This window comes from Leucopleurus acutus, assembly GCF_964270905.1.
Source record: "Leucopleurus acutus genome assembly, chromosome: 8".
NCBI classification, from domain to species: Eukaryota; Metazoa; Chordata; class Mammalia; order Artiodactyla; family Delphinidae; genus Leucopleurus; species Leucopleurus acutus.
Window position 1 is genome coordinate 47095553 of NC_139151.1, and position 16367 is coordinate 47111919.

Genomic DNA, 16367 nt, shown 5'->3' on the forward strand with positions numbered 1-16367 from the left:
AACCTCAACCTGTTTGAGCCTTCTGCAGTCAGGCGCCTGCCCGTCTGCCTTGATCCTGGGCACTTGGCAGCTGTCCTGTGCTCTTGATAAATAAGCACTGGGTTATTGTGACCTTGGCTTGGAGTGGAGGTAAAGAAATATCAGAAGAGAAGTAAGCAGCCCCCTCTCTCCTTCGCGAACCTGGACTCCGGGGTCTGCACTGATGTGCAGAACTTGCAGTTGATTTGCTTGACATTTCAAGAACACTTCAAATGGAAGCATCAAGCACACTGCACTGGCGCTGCCATCTAGTTCAGTGGCGGCGTAAAAGGCAGTGAAGTCTGCGTTTCTCTCATCATTTTTGTCCTGAAGTGGGGTAGCCACTGAAAAGCTCTTCAGTTCTGTGTGATTACTCATTGATGGCAGGTGTCACCTACCTGGAGGAGGCAGAGGCACTGCTGTAGGAGAGGAAAGACTCGGAGAGATCCCAAGGAGCCCAGCCAGCAGTCTTCAGAGGCACGTGCAGGAATGGCCACGCCAGTGTTTGCTGCTCATAACAGCTATTGCTAGGAGCTGACCTTTTGACAACTATATTGAAATGTAGAATTTGGAATTCATGGTGGACAGAATTTGCATCACTATGGGTCCAAAGTACAAATCAAGGAATGACAATTTGCTTCGACCGATAAAGGTACGATAAACTGGTGTCATATTGACGTAAAAGGAAGACGAACGAAATAGCATCATGTGAAATGATAGAAAATACATATTATAGCCTCTGTCCCTGGTTCCTGGCACAGAGCTCCTAAAACCCCTATTATTTCCTAAGTGATAGGCGAGCGCTAAGAGCATCTTTTGTTCTAATAGTTGGTCTTTGACCCTAGTTCCTGACGCAAAGCTTATAAATCCCTTGGAATTTCCTGGGTGATAGGAGTGTTTTTTGTTCTAATGGGGCGACTCTTGATAGGTTCCTGGATAGCGTCAGGATGGGGGCCAGTCAGAAAGACCAAGAGATGATTAGAAGCTTGGAACTTTCAGCTGCAGCCTCATCCTCCAGGAAGGGGGAGGGGGCTAGAGACTGAGTTAATGATCAGTTGTGCCCTTGTGAATGAAGCCTCCATAAAAATGCTAATATTAAGGAGTTTAGAGAGCTTCCAGGTTGTGAACATACCCACGTGCCAGGAGGGTGGTGCACCCCAACTGCATGGGGACGGAAGCTCCTGCATTTGGGACTCTTCCAGACTTTGCCCTATGTGTCTCTTCATCTGGCTGTCCATCTGTATCCTTTATCATATCCTTTATTATACAGTAAACTGGTAAAGTGTAAGTGTTTTCCTGGGTTCTGTGAGCCATTCTAGCAAATTATCAAAACCAAGAAGGGGGTCAGTCACAGGAGCCCTGATTTATAGCTGATCAGTCAGGAGTACAGGTGACAACCTGGACTTGTAATTGGCCTCTGAAGTCTTGTGGGGGGAGGCAATCTCGTGGGACTGAGCCCGTAACCTATGGGGTTTGTGCTAAAATTTGTGTGGAAAACCCACACATCTGGTGTATATTGTAAGTGTGAGTAAAGGAGAAACAAGTGTTTTTCTCATACAAATAATGAACCTAATAACAGGTGTTTCTGTGATTGAGATGGCATTTCAAAAGAGTATTTATATAAGCCAGTTTTACTAGCATCATATATCTATTTGGGGAAGGGGGATGGAATTCCCTCCAACATAATACCAACATAAATTCCAAGTGAGTTAAGTATAAATGTAAAGAACTATAAAGATGAAGGAAAATACAGGTGACTATCTCAGTCAAATAGAAAAAGGGGAAGGATATGATTTAAAAAAGCAGTTCACCAAAGATGAAATACTAATGACCAATGAAAAGAGTTTAGTAGTAACTGAAAAATTCAAATGAAAACAACAGTGCTTTCCAAGTGTAAGGCTGTTCTGAGTGTTTTTGGACAGATTGTTCATTTAATCAAGTCTGTGAATGAGGCACCTTTGTTATACCTATTTTATAGATAAGGGTACAGGCCTAGCGGCTGGGGTAAGTCACTTACTGTGTGATCCTTAACAACTAAGTGGTTGAGCTGCAATCCTGAGCCCTTATGGTCTGGCTCCAGGTCTGCCATAACCACTGTGCTGTATACTGTTATGGAGGATGCCATTTTGCTTGTCAAACGGCATCTGTATAACAGCATGGGCAAGAGTACACAGAGTTTGATTGCTAATCTAAAGCTGAAGTGAGTATAAACCAGTACACCTTTTTTGTTTTTGTTTTTTTTTTTTTTTTGGTGATATGTTGTCAGAAGACTTGAGAGTTCTTACCCTTCACCCAGCAATTATACTTTTAGAAAATGTACCCAGATGAATAACCTGGGTGTGGGGTTTTAGCTAGGGGACTTCAACTGCTGTATAGCACATAAGTTTGAAAATAGGAATTGTTCATATCAGAGACTAAGAGATCAGGTTAATGGAATGCATTCCTCCCTGAAGCCACGCCCACCCCATCCCTGCAACACAAAGCAGCGTGAGTGTCATGGATTAGTTTACATCAGCAGATAGTAGACAATTAGAGACTCAGATCTTTACTGTTATCATTCCAGATTAGAAGCCAGTGTACACTACCCCCAAGCTCTGCCAGTTGCCAAGCCAAAGGTAAGATATGTTTTCAACCCTCAGGGAAGGGTTGGTCTGCTGACAATGAGGTGGAGGGAAGGAGTCTCCACTGAAGACAGGAGGAATACTGGTCTGAAGTGCTTAGGAGAACAAGATTCCCTGCCGGCTACCCAGTAGAGAAGAGGGGCTCCCACTCATCGGCAGGAGTTCTACTTTCATATGAAATTTAGAAGGTAAGTGGAACTGCCCAGGAAACTTGTCCTGTGTTATGGGAAACTAAAGGACCCACAGGCATTTTTAGTTTCACAATTAACAAGCAGCTTCTCAGGCGTAGTTTCTCAATTGTAGCCTTACCATACATGTTTCACGAAGTTTCGCCACTTGACAATTTTCTCCTCAATTTGTAGCTTCCAGAGAAGGGTGGGGATTATCCATCACATGCTGGATTCATCTGTCTGGTTGGCTCCAGCCCCTCCCCTTCAATCCTGCACTTTAACTGCTGGAACCCTTCAGTGTGCTTGTATGGCTCAATGCTCAATTTCAACCTTTCTCACACCTCCATTCTAGGTACTTCTGCTCAGGCATTTTCTCTTCACTGAATAGAACTCGAGTTTTCTGCCCCTTTGCATCTATACGTTTAACCTATTTTCACTGTACAAATCCTGTCACTCCTGGGAGGGAAAACTAGCAACTCATCATTTTTAGGGGCACTGTAAATTAGTCCTTTCAGAAAGCCATAAAAATATTTGTATCCTTTGCCCTGTTATCCCACTTCTGGAAATCTAAGGAAATTAACCCAAAGTATGGAAAATATGTGGAAGAATACAGCACAGTGATCAAGATTACCAAAGGAACAACTGTGTGGGCTAAGGATGAGTTCAGTGATGAGTCCCAGAGAATATTTCCATTAAAGGGTAGTAAAGAATTAATGGAGACCAGGAAAGAACAGTCAACTAGAGAATAACCAATAAAGAGATGTCAAGGACATAGTTGAAGTCAGGAATAGTCAACTCAAGTGAAATAAAGCCTCAAACTTGCCCATTGGACTGAGCAGGTAGGAATTTAAACCCTACCCCTAGCTATACCGAGGCATTGCAGGGACCGAAGACAGATTACATGGAATCGAGGAGGTGGGAAGAATGTAGAGGTATCAAGAAGCTTGGTTATGAACTAAAAAAGGTAAAGGACAATAAGCAGAGGGCATACAGGCCAAGGAAGAGTTTTCTTTAAGATGAAAGTAAATTTACTTTGTTCATCCACTTGACACTTTGAGAGCCTTCTGTGAGCCAGTAGTTTTAGGTGTGAGAAACAATAAACAAAGGTTTTGTGGACTGTGACAGGGCACCAAGCTCAGCACGTGAGTCTCCTCCCGGCTCTCGGGAGAGGGATGCTATTTATTCAGTTTGGGAGAGGAGGGAAAGTGTTTCTGACCCTGATGCCAATAGCTTGGGTGGCTATCAAAGCAGGGTCACAAGGGATGTAGGGGAGCAGTGCTAATCTGCACAGCCTCCACCTGGCCACCCTCACCCCCTGCTGCCACTGCTTCCTGCCCGTCATTTGAATAAACGTGTTTCTACAGAAAAAAGTTCTGCTTTTATGGAGTGTATGTTCTTGTGAGAATAGTCAGTGGACAAATATTTCATGACATGATGAGTACTCTGAAAAAAAGGGTGAAGGGATAGACTGATATGATCAGAGTATGGTGCTACTTTCTATAAGTTATCAAGGAAGGCCTCTGATGAGATGGCCTTTGAGCAAAGACAAATGAAGTGAGGAAGCAAGATGGTAAGATGTGGTGACTGGCTGCCCTCCCCACATACACAGGCAGAGGAAAGACCAAAGATCCTAAAGGAGACTATGCTTGGCTTCTCTGAGCAGCATCAAGGATACCAGGAAGGCTTGAGCAGAGTGGGTGAGAGGGAGCTTGGTGGGAGTGGAGGTCAGAGAGGTGGCAGTGGGCAGGGCTTTCTAGGTCATGCTGAGGTTTGGATTTCATTCTGAGCTGGGATGCCACTGCACATGTTGAGCAGAGGATTCTTTAAGAACTTTTGTTGGCAAAAAGGTCACTGTGGCTGCTGTACTGAGAGACAAAAGAAGGAAATGGCAAATCAGTCAGGAGACAATGGTAATAGTCCTTAAGTATGAGCAAAACTTAGGCCCTGTGAGGATTAGCTGGAAGAGCTGACCAAAGATAAGACACAAACAGTAGAAGGAGCATTTACCGAAGGTTGACCAAGGTGACAGGAGACTTCTGAACTCCCCTTGTCCCACAGGCACACTGAATGTACAGCTACACGTGGAGCAATTACCTCTGTAGGAAATGTAGTCATAGCTGAGCAACCCTTACACATCAAGTGAATGAGAACAGAAATACCCACATCAAAACACGTAGGTAAGGCTGAGACACACTTTCACCATAAACTCCACCCCAGCACAGCACCAAACAATTGGGAGGGAATGTCCAGTTCCAGCTTTTCCCTGAGGAGTGAAGGCTTTGGATCCCACATTTAGCACCTCAACTTTTAAGACTCCCACACAAGGGATGGGCTCCCAAAACACCAACAAGGCTTGCATTTATGAGATCCACAGCACTGGCAATTTATGAGATGGCTTCACTGGTGCATTCTATCAAACATAACGAATTAATACCAACACTTCTCAGACTCTTCCAAAGCAAAAAAGAATACTTCCGAACTCTTTATCCTGATAATAAAACTGGGCAAGGTCACTACAAGAAAAGTAGAAGCCAATATGCCTGATGAACATAGATGTAAAACTTCAATGGAATATTAGCTAATCAAATTTAAACAACTGTGGATCATGTAGTACTGTAGTATATATTGACTGAAAAAAATATACATATAAATGTTTTCCAGTGGTCAACTGTACTTAGGAATATATTTAACCAAGGAGGTCAAAGGTCTATACACTGAAAACTATAAGACACTGATGAAAAAAATTGAAGACATAAATGGAAAGCTGTTCTGTGCTCATGCATTAGAAGAACTAATATTGTTAAAATGTCCACACTACCCAAAGCACTCTACAGATTCCATGCTAGCTAGCCCTATCCAATAGCATTTTTCACAGAAATAGAGAAAACAGTCCTAAAATTTGTATGGAATCACAGAAGACGCTGAATAGTCAAAGCAATCTTGAGAAAGAGCAACAAAGCTGGAGGTGTCATGCTTCCTGATTTCAAACTACATTACAAAGTTATAGTCATCAAAACAGTATGGTATTAGCATAAAAACAGACACATAGATCAGTGGAACAGAACATAGAGCCCAGAAACAAACCCCGGCATATATGGTCAATTTTCAATATAGGAGCGGAAAATATACAATGGGGAAAGGATAGTCTCTTCAATACTTGATGTGAGGAAAACTGGATTGCCACATGCAAAAGAATAAAAGTGGACCCCTATCTTACACCATATACAAAAATCAACTCAATTAAAGGCTTAAATGTAAGACCTGCACCTGGAAAACCTCTAGAAGAAAACATAGGGGGTAAGCTCCTCATCATTGGTCTTGGCAATTATTTTTTGGATTTGACACCAAAAGCAAAGGTAACAAAAGCAAAAATAAAAAAGTGGGATTACATCAACTAAAAAGCTTTTGTGCAGCAAAAGAAACTAAACAAAACTCAACAAAAAGAAAAGGCAACTTAATGAACAAGAGAAGATATTTGCAAATGATACATCTAATAAGGGTTAATATCCAAAATATATAAAGAATTCATAAACTCAACATCAAAAAAAAAAGTTTAAAAATGGGCAGAAGACCTGAATAATTATTTTTCCAAAGAAGAAATACAGATGGCCAACAGGTACATGAAAATGTACTCAGCATCACTAATCATCAGGGAAATGAAACTCAAAACCACAGTGAGATATCACCTCACACCTGTGAGGCTATTAGGATGGCTATTGATCAACAAGACAAGAGATGACAAATACTGGTGCGGGTCTGGAGAGAAGAAACCCTAGTGCACTGTTGATTGGAATGTAAGCTAGTACAGCCACTATGGAAAACAGTATGGAAGTTCCTCAAGAAGTTAAAAATAGAACATGATCCAGCAATCCTACTTCTGGGTGTACATCCAAAGGAAACAGCACCATTATCTCAAATAGACAACTGTACTCTCATGTTCACTGCAGCATTATTCACTACAGCCAAGGTATGGAAACGACCTGTCAACAGATGAACTGATAAAAAAAATTGTGATAAATATACACACATGATGAAATATTCCATCTTTAAAAAGAAGGAAATCCTGTCATTTATGACAAAATAGATGAAACTGTGAGGCATTATGCTAAGTGAAATAAGCCAGAAAAAGCTAAACAATTACTGTATGCTATCACTTATATGTGGAATTTTTAAAAAAAATAATAAATAGAAACAAAGTAGAAAATTGGTTTCCAGGGGCTGGAGGGTGGGGGAAACAGGGAGAGGTTAGTAAAAGGGTACAAAGTTAAAAAGAATAGGGTCTGAGGATCTAATGAATAGCATGGTAACTATAGCTGATAACACTATACTGTGTAATTGAAATTTACTAAGAGAGTAGAATTTAAATGTTCTCACCCTGCCCCCCACCAAAGGTAAGAATGTGAGGTGATGGATGTGTTAACTTTATGGCAGGGAATACTTTCACAATGTATACGTGTATCAAATCATCACATTATACGCTGTAAATACCTGAAATTTTTGTTTGTCAATTATATCTTAATAGAGCTGAAAAAAAGAATGTACTAACAGCATTAATTACTTAGAGTGGAAGGAGTTAAGGAAGTTTAAAAAAAGAGAGAGGAGATAGGCTGAAAAATCAGCGGGAGGAAGAGGAAAGCTGAGTGGTCCGGAGTGGATGTGAGATGGGCTGGGAGGTGGAAGAAAGGCAAATGGAGAGCCTGGAATACAGGTGTATACGGAGGACAATGTGCAGAAAATGCTCTTTTTTTGAAGAGCATTCTCTTTCCCTTCTGAAAGCATTTCCATCATTGAGGAAAGCACCTGCTTCTTGATGAGAAAATGCAGCATAGCTTTAACACTGTGGACTCTGCAGCCTTGCTATGAGTTTGAACCCTAGTTTGGGCAAGTTACATACTCTCCCTGTGCCTCAGTTTCATCTATAAAATGGTATAATAGTGCCTACCTCATAGGGCCAATGTAGTCAATGAATTAATAAATGGAAGCATTTTAAAACAGCCTGGCACATGATAGAAGTTCAATACATAGTTACTATTCTTACTGGAATGCAGAATAGCTTGTGGTTAAGAGCCTAGATTCTGGAGACAAAACACCTGTGTTCAAATCCTGACTGTCTCTTACTAGCTGGGAGACTTTGGGAAAGTTACTGAATTTCCCTCTGCCTGTTTCTGTATCTGTGAAATGAGAATGATTAGAGACCCTACCTTCATAGGATTATAAGAAGGATCAACTAGGTTAATGTAAGTAAAGTGCGTTTAATAAGTGCATTTAAGTGTTTGCCATTATTAGTATTACTAAAGAACCTTTGAAAATATCAGTCTTTGGATTTATCCAGGCTGTTCTGTTTGCATAGTTGATGTCAGTGCAGTGCTGGTGGAGGTTCCATGAGCTGCTTCCAAAGCAGAACCCCGAGCCCCTGACTCCACATGACCTCAAGCAGGAGTCCTGGGTGCTGAGGCAGCTTCAGCAATACTTCAGTTTGGTGTGACAGAACACTGTTTTGAAAACAGCAAGCCCGACAAATCTAAGTATACTTAGGTCGGCAGTTTTAGGTGCCCTCAGATAAAGCAGAATACTTTCTAAAGTAGTTTGAGCCCTTTTTAAAATTTAACAGAGAATAGATACTTACCGCAAAGACTTATTTAGTGTCCTGGAGACTACATTTTACTATTGAAAACATTGACTTCAGTGCGATTAATATTCATGTCAGTCTCTGTTTTAGGATTAGGTTTGGCTGTGTGTAACAGAAAGTTCACACCAACAATGATTCAAACAAGACAGAAGTCTATTTTCTCTCGTGAAAGTCTGAGTGGGCACGGCAGCTTTGCAAGGTTGTTAGGTGTCCACTTTTAGGTGTTGGATGTCTTGCTGTTCCACGGGCCTTAAGGTGTTCCTCTCGTCACACAGTCCACTGTGGCTGAGCAGCAGAACTACATTCCAAGCAGCAGGATGAAAGAAGGGGGGAGAAGGGGAGGGAAAGGGATGACCCAGAAATTGTGCACAACTTTTATTCACCTTCCATTGGCCAGAACTTTGTCAAGTGACTGCAAGGGAAGCTGGGAAACAGAGACTTTAATTGGGGTGACCGTATTCTCAACAACTAAATGAATGTATTATTATTGAAACGGGAAGAATAGATTTGAAGGAAAACTAGCAGCTGCTATCGTAGTCATACATTTTTTATTAAAAGAATTGCTAATTTCTTGAACCTTTTCTGCTCAATGACCTCAAAACCCTACCATGTCACATATTGTAACTTGAGATCTGAGATATCCTAAAAAAGAATTATAGTTTATAGTTTTAGAATTTAAATATTTCAAAGGAGTTAAATGCAAAAAAAGTTAAAAGCTTATAAAAGGAAAAATAAGCAAATCCAAACTCTTAGTGTTCGGCAAATGTTTCAAGCACGTTGGAAATGTGTACCTTCTGAATAGATTTTAGGCCCTGCTGTATCCCAAGTTGACATTTTTACATAAATAGCGCAAAAGCCACAGAGGACACTTTTTAAGTGGCTAGGAGAAAATGACCCATGCAAAATGAAATGTAGCAGTCAAAGAACATCAAAGATCTGAAGTTAATTGCACACTTGCACCAGAACCTCAAGTGAGGCCAGAGCCCACCATCCCTCTGATTTGGTGTCTGAGGGCTTTAAAGATAAAAACGCTTCGCTGGCCTCTGTTAGTCAGGCAGAGGGGAATCCAACAGAGTTAATTTTCATTCCTCTTAGGAGGAGGGAAATGTTGCAAAGCCTAGCATATTTTTATAGCTGAGACTATACAAAAAGATGGCCCTAACCCAAGAAGGCGAGAGGTCAGTGAGTTGAGCAAAGGATTTGAGGAAGGAAATGCTGACAAAACCTTTTACTAAGAATCTTTGAGTATATCTGCATCTGCAGTCCTTTCAAACTTTTGCTGGCTGGAAGTCTGGAAACATTTCCATGTGAAGAATCTTTTAAAAGTATCTTGGATGTTTTTTAGCACTTACGTAGATCATAAGAACAGAATGACCTAAAACATAACCAATCTAAAGAGTCATGGTCAAAAAAGCAGCCTTTCTGGGAACTTGAGCCTCACGAAGTCACAGGAGCAGGAAATGGAAATACTTAATCAAGTTAAAGTCACTAATATTTAGAAAGCCTCCGCTGCTTGAGGGCACAGTTCCTTGTGTCGAGTGCAAAAGCCAGTTTTATTCCAAGAAAAATACAGAGAACTGTTGTGTTGAGATCTAGTAAAACAAGCAAGGATCAAGCAGGCCTTTAACAAACAGCCCTTTATTGCCACAAAAAATCCCCTTGGTCTCCCTGACCCTGAATCACTCCAGTGTCTGACTCTAGGATTCAGAAAGAAACAAAATTGTTACCACTGACCCACAGTGCGGAGTGCCCTTCCTCCACTGCACTCGTAAGAATTTTGGAACTGGGTTTACTACTTGTCCCTACTGATGTAGATCTGCAGATCCAGGGCAGGGCTTCTTAGAGTCCTCACATGAGTGGGTGGCTGAGCCCTCTTTCCAGCCACCCTGAAACGAATTCCCCCCTAGAAGTGAGTTCCTCTGCTGAGTTTCTGACTAACCTCTCTATCCAAAACTCTGTTCCTTGTTCTCCAGTTGTTCTCCCTCAAGATTGAGGAGTATCAAAGAAAAGGGGAGACTGTAATTGATCAGGATCCTATGGTGCCTTCCCAGGACAGACTCTTCCTATGTTCTCCACCTGCATCTTGTTTGTAGAAAAACTTTAGCCTCCTAGGCCCTCCCAGAGTCCCAAAGAGCAAATTTAATCAGAGAAGTGAGAAAATGCAGAAAGGAAAACAAGCAAGACAAAATAACAACAGTTTAGCCATTAAACAGTCCAGGACCTTTAGTTCCTCTTCAAGGGCTGTGGATAATATTCTGAGCCATGTCCTTGAGCTGTTCTGCAGATACTGAAACCCCCACCAGGTGGAGGAAGTTAACTGCATTTTGACCCCAAGCACATAGACCCCAGACTGGTTGGAACCAGAAGGTTGGTGATGTTGACTTCCACTTACCTCACCACCAACCAATCAGAAGAATGTCCACAGCTGATCACCTGTCCACACCTGCAGCCCTCTCCCTCACCCTCTCTTTGAAAACCTTTCCCTGAAAGCCATCAGGGAATTTGGGTCTTTAGAGCATTAACTGCCCATACTCCTTGCTTGGCCCTGCAATAAATGCTGCACTTCTCTTCACCACAACCTAGTGTCAGTAGATTGCCTTTACTGCACACAGGTGAGTGGACCCAAATTTGGTTCAGTAACAACCAATTTGGTTCAGTGAGCCCCTTGATACAAGCACACAGGGCCCAGCTGCCATCAGAGCTTTTTCGGCGCCTCACAGCATGTGATGGATCAGACACGGGCACACTCTGTGCACCTTTGAGTGGATGTACTGTAAAGACAAGCAGAAGTCTTAGGCCTTTCTCCCAGAGATTGCTGTTAAATTCAGTTATCATTTCAACTGCCATGTATTGCATATCTACTGTGTGCAGGTTACATGCAGTCTCTGTCATCCTTGAAACAATCCTTCAATACAGGAATTAGGTCCATGTAATACTGAGGAGAATAGGCTTGAAAGAGGTGAAGTGACTGCCCGAGATTCAAGGCAGCCAGCCTGATCCCAGAGTGTTTCCCCACACGCCACCCAGTCTCTTTACACCTTAATTTCTTCAAACCTATCTTGTTCCTGGGCCACAGTAAGCACATTCCCAGCCTGATGCTAAGGCTGCCAACACCCTGTCCCGTCTTCCCCAGTCTTGAATGACAACATATAGAACTCACATGCTTGGTTTTTCTGAGAACTGAAACCAACATAAAATTCTCCAAAACTCATCTTAAATTTCTTTTCCAAACCTATCGCTAAAGGTGTGAAAAATAAAGTAGTCTGAGTTAAACACAACCACCGCACCACTTAGAATATCCTGTTCTGCCATCTCCCACTTTCCTTTCTTCCTTCTCTGCTGTTAGTGTTTAAGAGTGAAAGCAGGTTACACCAAGGCTGAGAGGCTCCTTGACCCATCAGGCACTTTTGCTGGACCGTGAATATCTTGAGGAAAGGGGCAGTTTCATGTTGCCTCCCTCATGTCCTACACACAGTGCCTGGGTGCAAAGATTCATTTGATAAGTGCTTTGTTGGATAGGTGACACTGATGGGAAGTTCACAGTGGTACAACTTTATTGAGATTTCCTTGTAATGTAGTCACCTAACAGGGCTACCACCCTAAGCTATTAAGAATCTAGGTTGTTAGGAAAATCCCGAAGATTTGTTTTAGAGATACTGCTATCTGCAAATTCTAAACGCAAGGAATAATATTAACAGAAGAAAAGAAAATTCTTCCCTTTTTCCAAAGGATGCCTTTTCCACTCTGACATCTTGGCAGCAAACAGGACTTTTAGTCATTTGATATTTTCTTCTGATTCAATTTCACATTGTGAAGGAGAAACTGCCACACCTAATAAATAAATGCTGGAATCCTACCATGTTATGCCTGGCTTGTTTTAATAATCTCATGGTCTGAACTTTCCAAATGTGAAAGTCAGTTTCTGCTGACCTACTGAAACCAATGAGCTGTCACATAGGCTATATTTGTTGGTTACTGGGAGCTCTTTGGTTTGTCCCAGTGGAAGGTCAGTAAGTTTTTTTTTTTTTTCCTACCCAAGAAAAGTAAAGATCTTATCTATAAAAAGTTTACCTTTCTTTCTTGAAAAGAAAATTGGCCAGTTCACTCCATATTGTTACTAACTTTTCCAAGGACGTTTCTGTTTCTGTTGACCTTTGAAAGATTGTCCTAACAAAGTATTCTGCCTTCCTGTAAGGAAACACTCTTGCTGCCGTTCACACTGTCACTTCATGGAGTGGATTGGAATATGGTTATTTGGGGGGACTTTTTTTTTTGGCTGTGCCACGCGTCTTACAGGATCTTATTTCCCCAACCAGGGATCAAACCCGTGCCCCCTGCAGTGGAAGCATGGGAGTCCTAATCACTGGACAGCTAGGGAATTCCCTGGGTGTGTGTGGGGGGGGGCTTTTTTTTTTTAATCTTTCTGAAGTATAAAACATATCAGTCACGTACCCAATCTTAAGTGTCCTGCTTGATGAATGTTTGCGAAGTGAACGTGTCCATGTTAACTGCCACTCATCAAAATTACCAGAAAACTCTTTCATGTACCATCCTCGCCATTCCCCTCCACAAAAGTAATCACTCTTCTGACTTCTATCATCAAGATTAGCACGCTCGTCCTGTTTTTGAATATTGTGTAAATGGAATCATACCATATGTGTTCTTTTGTGTCTGCCTTCCTTCACTCAGTATTACGTCTATAAGATTGATCTACATTGCTGCATATGGAAATAGTTTGTTCTTTCATTACTGTATAGTATTCCATTGCATGAATATAGCACAATTTACTTACATATTCTACTGCTGATAGTCTACTACTGTTTCAAGTTTTGGCCTATTTTCAGTAAAGCTGCTAGGAACATTCTTATCCCTGTCTTCAGGTAAACATAACCACTTGTTTCTGTTCCATATTAAGAGTGAAATTGCTGGAGCATGACATACCTATACACATATATGTATACATGTATACATATATACATACATATATATGTTCAGCTTTAATAATTACTGCCAAACATATTCCAGAGTGTTTGTGCCAATTAATACTCCCATCAACAACTATGAGAGGAGTTCAAATCACTCTGTATCCTTGTCAGTATTTACTATTTTCAACTTTTAAGTTTTAGCCATTCTAGTGGGTGTATAGTATATCGTGGTTTTAATTTGCTTTTCCCTCATCACTGATAGTGTTGATCTCCTTTTTAGGCTTCCTAGTCATTTGGATATATTCTTCTGTGAAGTGCCTCCTCAAATCTTTCTTTCTACTGATTTGTACAAGTTCTTTATATATTTTGGATATGATTTTTTGGTTAGATATAGGTATAGTAAATAAATTCTCCCAATATGTGGTTTGCCTTTTGACTCTCTTAATGGTGTCTTTTAATGAAAAGAGATATTAATTTTAATAAAATGCAGTTTATCAGTCTTTTTATGATTGGTTATTTTTATGACTTTTCTTTTTCCCAGGGAGGTGGTTGATACAGGGAGCAGTAGGCTTGATGGAGCCATGTGGAACACTACCAAATCCACATTTACCCACGTACTAGATGTAGTTTAAAATTTCAGGCATAGGCTTTGAGGATCTATTGGATGTGCACAGGGGAGCATGAAAATATTCTTATATTTTCTACTAAACGCTTTATTGTTTTACGTTCCATATTTAGGTCTCAGATTCACTTTGAGTTGATTTTTGTGTATGGTATGAGGTAAGAGTCAATGTTCATTTTTTTCTCAGCTACACAATTGCCTCATCATCATTTATTATTAAAAAAGACCATGCCCCCCCCCCCAGTGAATTATAGGGGCATCTTTGCAGAAGTCAAGAGACTGTAAATGTGTGGCTTTGTTTCTGGACTCTTTATTCTGTTCCACCGGACTGATTCTTCATCTTTGGGCCTGTAGTGCACTGTCTTAATTACTGAAATGTTATGTTAAGTCTTGCAGTTTGGTAGTGTTAAGGTCTCCAATTTGTTGTTTTACTTCAAGATTGTTTTGGCTATCCTAGGTCTTCTGCCTAGGTTATAAATTTCCATAATAATGTTACAATTTAAACTTGTTAACGTCTACAAGAAAATGCTAGCATTTTGATTTGGATTGCACTGAATATAGATCAAGTTGGGAAGAACAGACATCTTAACCCTTTTGAATCTTCCACTTCATGATAATGGTGTATCTCTCTGTTTATTCCATTTATTTAAGTTTTCTTTAATTTCTCTCAACAATGTTTTGAAGTCTTCAGCATAGAAATTTTGCTTATATTTCATTGCATGAATTCCTTGATATTTGACGTTATTGATTCTATTATATTTTATTTTTCCCAATTGTTTGTTGCTAGTATAAAGAAATACATTGGATCTTTATTGACCTTGTACTCTGTGACCTTGCTAAATTCACTTGTAAATTCTAGTAGTTTGTAGATTACTTTGGATTATCTACATACAAAACCTTGACATCTCTAAGACAATTTGCTTCTTTCTTCTAATCTCTATGCTTTTAATTCCTTTTTCTTGCCTGGTTAGAACACTCCAGTTCTAGTCAACACTGTTGAATAGAAGTGTGATGGTGAATATATGTCTTGTTCCTGACCTCAATGGGAAAATGTTTAATATTTCACTATTAAATACAGTTTTAGCTACAGGGCTTTTTTTTTTTTTTTTAAAGATATTCCTTCTTTGATGAGAGCTTTATCATATTATTATGAATTTTTATCACACTGTTAAACTTTATCAAATGCTGTATCTAGTGAGATGATCATATGAGTTACCACCTATGTTCTGTTCATTTTACCCCTGATTTTTTTATTTTGAGATAACTTTAGAATCACATGCAGTTGTACAAAAATAATACAGACAGATCACATGTACTCTTTATCCAGTTTCCCTAAAAATAAGCATTTTTTCCAAAATTATAGTACAATGTCACAACCAGGGTATTGATACTGATATAATCCATTGATCTCATTCATGTTTCCACTCTGATTACTGAATATTAAACCAACGTTGCATTCTTTATTCATGAAATATTATATATTATAATATTGCTAGATTCAATAAGCTAATATTTTGTGAATGATTTTGCATCTATCTTCATGAGAAATACTGGCCTTTAATTTTCTTTTCCTGTAATGATGTTGCCAGGTTTGGGTATTAGAATAATATTGACCTCATAGAATAATTTGGAAGTGTTTCTTTTTTCTCTGTTCTCTGAAAGAGTTTGTGTATATTTGGTATTGTATCTTTTTGAAATGTTTGGAAAAATTCACCAGTGAAGCAAGCCAGCTGGCTTCTTAAATTTTTTAAATGCAGATTGGATTTTTAAAAACATATCTAGGCCTAAATCAGAATTTTTGTTTCCTCCTGTTTTGTAGAAATATTTTTCAAGAAATGTGTCCATTTCATCTAAATTGTCAAATTTATGGGGAAAGTGTTTTTCTGCTTAATTTCCTTTTATCCTTTTAATAATGTCTGTAATTCTGTAGTGATGTCTCTTTTTCATTTATTTCCTCTCTTTTTTGATTAGTCTTACTATGGGTTATCAATTTTAATTAACCCTTCAAGGAACCAGCTTTTGACTTTGTTGATTTTCTCTTTTATATGTCAACTTTCTATTTAATTAATTTCTGCTCTTTATTTCCTTTCTTCTACTTTCTTTGGGTTTATTTTTGCTGCTTTTTTTAGATTCCTGAGATGAAAGCTTAGATGATTGAATTTTCAAACTTTCTTCTTTTTAATACATGAAAGGTTATAAATTTCCCTTTAAACATCACTTTAACTGGTCCCCACAAGTTTTGATGTCATATTTTTCATTATAATTCAGAGTATTTTTTCCTTGTGATTTCTCCTTTCACACATAGGCTTTTCCGAAGTATCTTGCTTACCTGAAAATTACAGCTTTGTTTTTGTTGTTGTTGTTTTTAGTTATTTCCTACTG